A 6,482-nucleotide genomic window follows, 5' to 3' on the forward strand; every position below is an offset into this window, starting at 1 on the left:
ATGACAACTCAGGATACTAATCACATGTAGTGTTTCTTCTGGTTATCAGTCAATAAGTATAAAATTAGGGTAAATTTTTTTCTACTCAATCATTTCTTCCTTTTTACCTTTTCCCTAATTTTCTCTAGCAACATTTTCCCTTTGGTTTGACCAGTTGAACTCAGAAAGTTTGGAACTTAGAGTATCAACTCTTATTGGAATAACACTTGGGAAATGAAATCCTAGAAAAGGCAAATTGTAACTGAATTGGTCTGGCAAAGTTAAGTAGCCATTTTCAATGTGACACTGTCCCCCATGTTGAACATGAGGATAATGGCTTCTCTTATGGCTAGATCACATGATCCAGTATGATACTGGCATGTTCCATGGTGAGGAGCTGCAGAGCTATGTGCCCAAACACCCACCCATTTAAGCTTTCAATAAATGCAAAGCATCATTTAAAAGCATTTCAGTAGAATAAATAAAAAACATTGGATTTCTATTGGCCTGCTTTCCTCTTGAACTGGCATGGATTACTGTTCACAACACAGAAGACACAACAGTTAATTAGTTGCCATTCCAAGCTCCTTAGACTTCAGTATTTCCCACTCTTCAAGCCCCAGCACCTTTTTCCACAGTGATAATGGCACTCTTAATTAGCATTGCCACTGTCATGGGACAAATACCTCCAGGGACTGGAGTGATGTAACCAGATTTCTTTCTGACTCCTTCAAAATCCACATCTCCAACCAACTTGGGTTTAGCAGTGATAGGATCTTGCATTCTATTTATTCCCACATCAATGACTACTGCTCCTTCCTTGATCATATCTGCTGTGATCAGATTTGGAATGCTTGCAGAGGAGGCCACAAGATCTGCAAGAATTGTATGTTTCTTCAACTGCTCTTTGGAAGTGTATTGAGGAGATATGTTAACAGTGGCATCACCTCCAGGACATTCCTGCACCCCATTTGTGTGTAGTAACATTGCAATGGGCATTCTAACTTTTTTGTCCTTTCAGATACAACCACATTCTTCCATAGGATTAGAATGCCAGGTCGCTTAATTATTTCCCACATACCCCATGGAGTAGCCAGTAATATGGAATACGGGTCCAAACACATTCGCTCTACATTAATTACATGAAAGCCATCAACATCCTTGCCTGGAGAAACAGTATCACAGATCTTTCTCATCAGTATGCTCTGGAAGAGGCAGGTGAACAAGGAGGCCATCTATATTGTCATCACTATGTAGTTTATTGATAAAATTCAACAGTTCTTCATCTGCAATTAAAGCTAGTTTCACAATTGTCTCACTGTTGATTCCCACATCTGCAGCTGCACTGGTTTTGTTGAGGACATAGGAATGATTTGCAGGATTCTCACCAACCAGAACCATGCTCAGGTCTGGCTGTTTGTTGTCTGATGCCACCCACTCTTCCACCTTCTTCCACACTTCCTGCTTGATCTGCTGGGCAAGTTTCCTTCCAGAAATGAAAACAGTTTCATTTCAAATTTCTGAGAGGTAAAAGAGACGATGGTGGTCGTGGCAGTTTTATGCGGGCCAGAGCAGCTTGGTTGTGAATGTGGACACCAGGCGAGCAGCAGCCATGACCCACACAAGTGTTCGTGCTGGGAGAGCTCTTATTTCTTTATTTTAAATATTTAAAAAATTGAAGATTAGCATAGATACAGTAAAATGTAGTACTAGTACACTAATCTGAAGTGTACAGCTTGATAAAAATTTAAAAACGTGTACATTCATGTAACCACCACCAAGATTAACAACCCATAAGGTTCACTCATTCATCTTCCCAGTTTATCTCCATCTACACCCAGAATTAACCACCACCCTGACTTCCATCACCATATGTTAGCTTGCCTATTCTTCAACTTCATATAAATGAAATTACACTGCTACCACTCTTGTGTCTGGCTTTTTTTTTGCTCAATATTATGTCTGTGATGTTCATCCATGTTTTATGGGTAACAGTAGATTATTCTTTTCTATTGCTGTGTAGTATTATAATGTAAAAATAAACCACAATTTATCCATTCTCTTGTTGATGGGACAGTCATATTCTTAAACAACACTTTGGTAAACTTTATTACCTACACTTTTCCATATATCCTTGCACAGTATTAAAAAAAATGCTTTCTAGATTCTTTCATCGTTTTCCAGATATAACTAACTCAGCGAATTTGGACCACCCTTTGCAGTAAATAGTCACAGAATTTGACCTAAGTATAGATCTTCTCACTTGTGAGATAAGCATCTTTTTTTCTTCCTTTTATTCTGGTGACCTTGAGATACAGAGGCTTAAATATACTTTCTTAACATCTGAAATCTGTCTATGAAATATACTTTCATAGACATCTGGTGAAAAGTGGTGGTCAGCAAAGAGAAAAACTGTCAAACGCTGGTTTGAATATCTTTAACGTTTATTTATTAACTACATTTCAGGTAACATTTTTTTCTTGTCATGAAGAGTTTAAGGTGATGTGGGATACTTGAAATGGAGGAATCTATGCAAATTTTAAGACAGTAAGCAATTCACGATCATTTCCTGTGATCACTTGAGACAGACAGCAAAGAGGCCAAAGGTTTGACAGCTGGTAAAACAGGTTTGCTGATGGCAGAAATGGGCAGACACTGCCTTATTTTCTTTGGAAGCCATTTGTCACTGTCAGGCACACACAGTGGCCTCTTGTTTAACACTGTTCAAACAAGAATACAGTTTGCATCCTGACATTTCTGTAAAACAGACAAGTTTCATTTATCACCACAGTAATTTTCAAGCTTAACATACACTGTTGTAAAGGTGAGTTGAGTTTTTTAAAAGTGGCTTTGTTAGGTCATCAAAATGGTGGCATGAGGTGAGCCTCTGGAAATCTCCCCTGGGATTTACAACAAATTAAACAGCTATAACTCCACAAAGGTCTCCCTGCACAGCAGACAGGAAAGACGAAGAGGTTCATTACTGAATTCACCTAAAGGTGGGAACATTGCATACACAGGGGAGGAGGGAAGGGAGAAGTGCAGAGACGGACCCAGGTGGGCACAGGATGCAGACCTTGCTCAGTGCCCTGAGCTCGCTGCATCCCAGAATTACTGCCGCTGCAGGAGAGGGAAGAACTCGGACTGCTAGGGCTCCGCTTATGGCCCACAGTGCTGAGGGGACAGCATATAACATGGCTGAACCCAATGCTCATGGCAGAGACCTCGGAGCAAACACTGAGGGAAGAAGCCTGAAAATGGCGGTTTAAGCCCTCACTGACACAGAGAACAGAAGCCTTAGGCACTGAGACTAGCCGTTCCCTCCCTACCCTCCCAGAGCTCGCCCTGCCCCCACCTGCCCAGTGCTAGAAGCAGAACAGTAGCAGTGTCAGATCAAAAGAACACAATATTTGCAGTTCTGAAAACTGTGGTCCACAGACACAGATTTGCAGCCCAACTAGTACCAGCAAAGGGGAGGGAGCTGTGGAAGCAGGACTTGCTGTGGAGGTGGTCACCGCCATTGCTCTGGGCCACCTCTCACAAATCACCCTGCCCCTGTCCCCACCTATCTGGATGGATCCCTGAAGGAGTAAACAGAACTGCTGCAGCACACGGGCTCTGAATCTGGGGCAGGAAGAGCTTTGGAACTTCAAAAGTTCTCAGCATCCCCACACAGATGCGACGCTTTATGACCTAGGTGAACTGTTAACAGAGGAGAAGCCTGCCTTCCAGGGAATCCCCCCACTGTTTGAGAAGCTGGAGTAGTGCAGAGAAAACATAACACTACAGTGTGAGAAAGAAAAAAGGGCTGCAGACAGAGAGAAAATAAAACATTCTACTAACACGTACTGGAAAACAAAAGAAAGACCTCTTCCTATCAACCTGTTGTAGAACCCACTCCTGTAGATGTCTAGGCAGTGAAATAATAAATCAGTAATTGCCATGAATAACCAAGGCAACAAGACAGTTCAGAAAGAAAGTGAAAAGTCTCTAGAAAATGAAGTTAAAGATACGGAAATATGTGACTTAAGTGACAGAGAATTCAAGATTGCAGTACTGAAAAAAATCAACGAGATGCAAGAAAATACAGAAAGACAGTTTAATGAACTCAGAAACACAATCAAAGAACAACATGAGCATTTTACCAAAGAGATTGAAATTGTAAAAAACAACCAAATAGAATTTCTGGAGATTAAGAACTCAATAGAAGAAATGAAGAATGAAATAGCCAGCTTAGGAAGTAGAGTTGACCAGATGGAGGAAAGAATCAATGACATCAAAGATAAAAACCTGGAAAAGACACGGATGAAAGAAGAAAGAGACTTGAGACTTAAAAGAAATGAAAGAACTCTACAAGAACTTTCCAACTCCATCAGAAAGAGCAATATAAGAATAATGGACATACCAGAAGGGGAAGAAAGAGAGAAGGGAACAGAGAGTATATTCAAACAAACAGTTGATGAGAACTTCCCAAACTTCTGGAAAGAACTGGATCCTCAAATCAAAGAAGCAAATAGAATACCTAATTACCTCAACCACAAGAGGCCTTCTCCAAGGCACATTATATTGAAACTGTCAAAAATCAACGACAAAGAAAGAATCCTTAAGGCAGCCAGGGAAAAGAAGATGGTAACCTACAAAAGAAAGCCCATTAGATTATCATCAGATTTCTCAGCAGAAACTTTACAAGCCAGGAGGGAGTGGAAACAAATATTCAAACTATTGAAAGAGAGAAATTATGAGACAAAAATAATATACACAGCAAAGATATCGTTTAGATATGAAGGAGGAATAAATACCTTTCCATACATACAGAAGCTGAGGGAATTTTCTAATATATGACGGGCCAGCCGTCACAGAATCGAACGCGGTCCCTGAATGGGGGGTGAGGATGAATGAGAAACACAAATGTGTGCGGGAGGACTGGTGCTCCAAAGCGTCACCAGCCCCGAGTTTATTGTGCTCATGCCTTATATACCAGTAATCTCAAGGTTGCGCGCAAAGCAAATTCCATGAAAATCACTTTTTGCAACAAATTAGACATACCTATCAGCACATCCTGTTCTGCCGACACACATAAGAACATCTTGTACTCCCCTGTCCTTGACCCATCGTTCCTCCAGAGAGGGAGCATGATATGCTTGCAAGCTTCCTTGCAATCGGCCTCCCACACTAATACACGACCTGCACTACAAGAAACACTAAAGGAGGCTATTCGACCACCATCAACAGGGACAATTTGTGGCAACCAAAACATAAAAAGGGGGAGAGTAAAGGCCTGAACTGGAATATGGGAATGGAGAAAGTAAGCATGCTGAAGAAAATCGAATACTCTAAATATCAAACTTTCTTTTACATAAACTTAATGGTAACCACTCAAAAAAAATCCAGAACTAAAATATGTACTGTAATAAAAGAAGAAACAGAGGGAAACATCATAGAATACCACCACACAGAAATAATAGACAACAACAAAAAGGCAAAGAAACCATGGAGTCACAATCTTACCAGAAAACTAAAGATAGAATGACAGGAAATCCTCACATATCAATAATCACCCTAAATGTAAATGGACTGAACTCACCAATAAAATGTCACAGAGTAGCAGATTGGATCGAAAAACTAAACCCAACCATATGCTGTCTCCAAAAGACACATCTCAGCTACAAAGACAAGCATAGACTCAAAGTGAAAGGGTGGAAATTGACACTACAAGCAAAGGATATCCAGAGAAAATCAGGTGTAGCCATAATGATATCAGATGAAACAGACATCAAGGTGAAAAAGATAACAAGAGACAAAGATGAACATTTCATAACGGTAAAGGGAACTATACAACAAGAAGACATAACAGTCATCAATATGTATGCTCCCAATCACGGAGCACCAAAATATACCAAGCAACTACTAATAGAACTAAAGGGAGAAATTGACTAAAACACAATTATACTAGGGGACCTAAATACATCATTGACAGCTATGGATAGATCATCCAAACAGAATATAAATAATGAAATAGCAGCCCTAAATGACATATTAGATGAAATGGACATAATTGACATTTATAGAGCACTTCATCCTAAAACATCAGACTATACATTTTTTTCTAGTGCACATGGAACATTCTCAAGGACCGACCATATATTGGGACATAAAACTAACCACAGCAAATTTAAGAAGATTGAAATCATACCAAGCATATTCTCTGATCATAAGGCTTTGAAATTGGATATCAACTGCAAAAAGAAAGGAGGAAAAAACACAAATACATGGAGATTAAACAAGATACTTTTAAAGAATGACCGGATCAAAGAAGAAATTAGAGGACAGATCAAAAGATACATAGAAGCAAGTGACAATGAAAATACATCCTACCAAAATTTTGGGGATGCAGCAAAAGCAGTTTTAAGAGGGAAATTTATATCATTACAGGCTTATCTCAAGAAACAAGAAAAATCCCAAATAAATGACCTCACGTTACACCTTAAAGAATAGAAAAACAA

The 6,482-nt window shown here is 39.6% G+C and overlaps 1 pseudogene; it reads right to left on the reverse strand.

Moving 5' to 3' along the window:
- Positions 1–542: 542 nt before the first annotated feature.
- LOC117016220 (bifunctional methylenetetrahydrofolate dehydrogenase/cyclohydrolase, mitochondrial-like) lies at positions 543–1,593 on the reverse strand (annotated as a pseudogene).
- Between the last annotated feature and the right edge of the window lie 4,889 nt (positions 1,594–6,482).

The sequence above is a fragment of the Rhinolophus ferrumequinum genome, chromosome 23 (genome assembly GCF_004115265.2).
Source record: "Rhinolophus ferrumequinum isolate MPI-CBG mRhiFer1 chromosome 23, mRhiFer1_v1.p, whole genome shotgun sequence".
NCBI lineage: Eukaryota > Metazoa > Chordata > Mammalia > Chiroptera > Rhinolophidae > Rhinolophus > Rhinolophus ferrumequinum.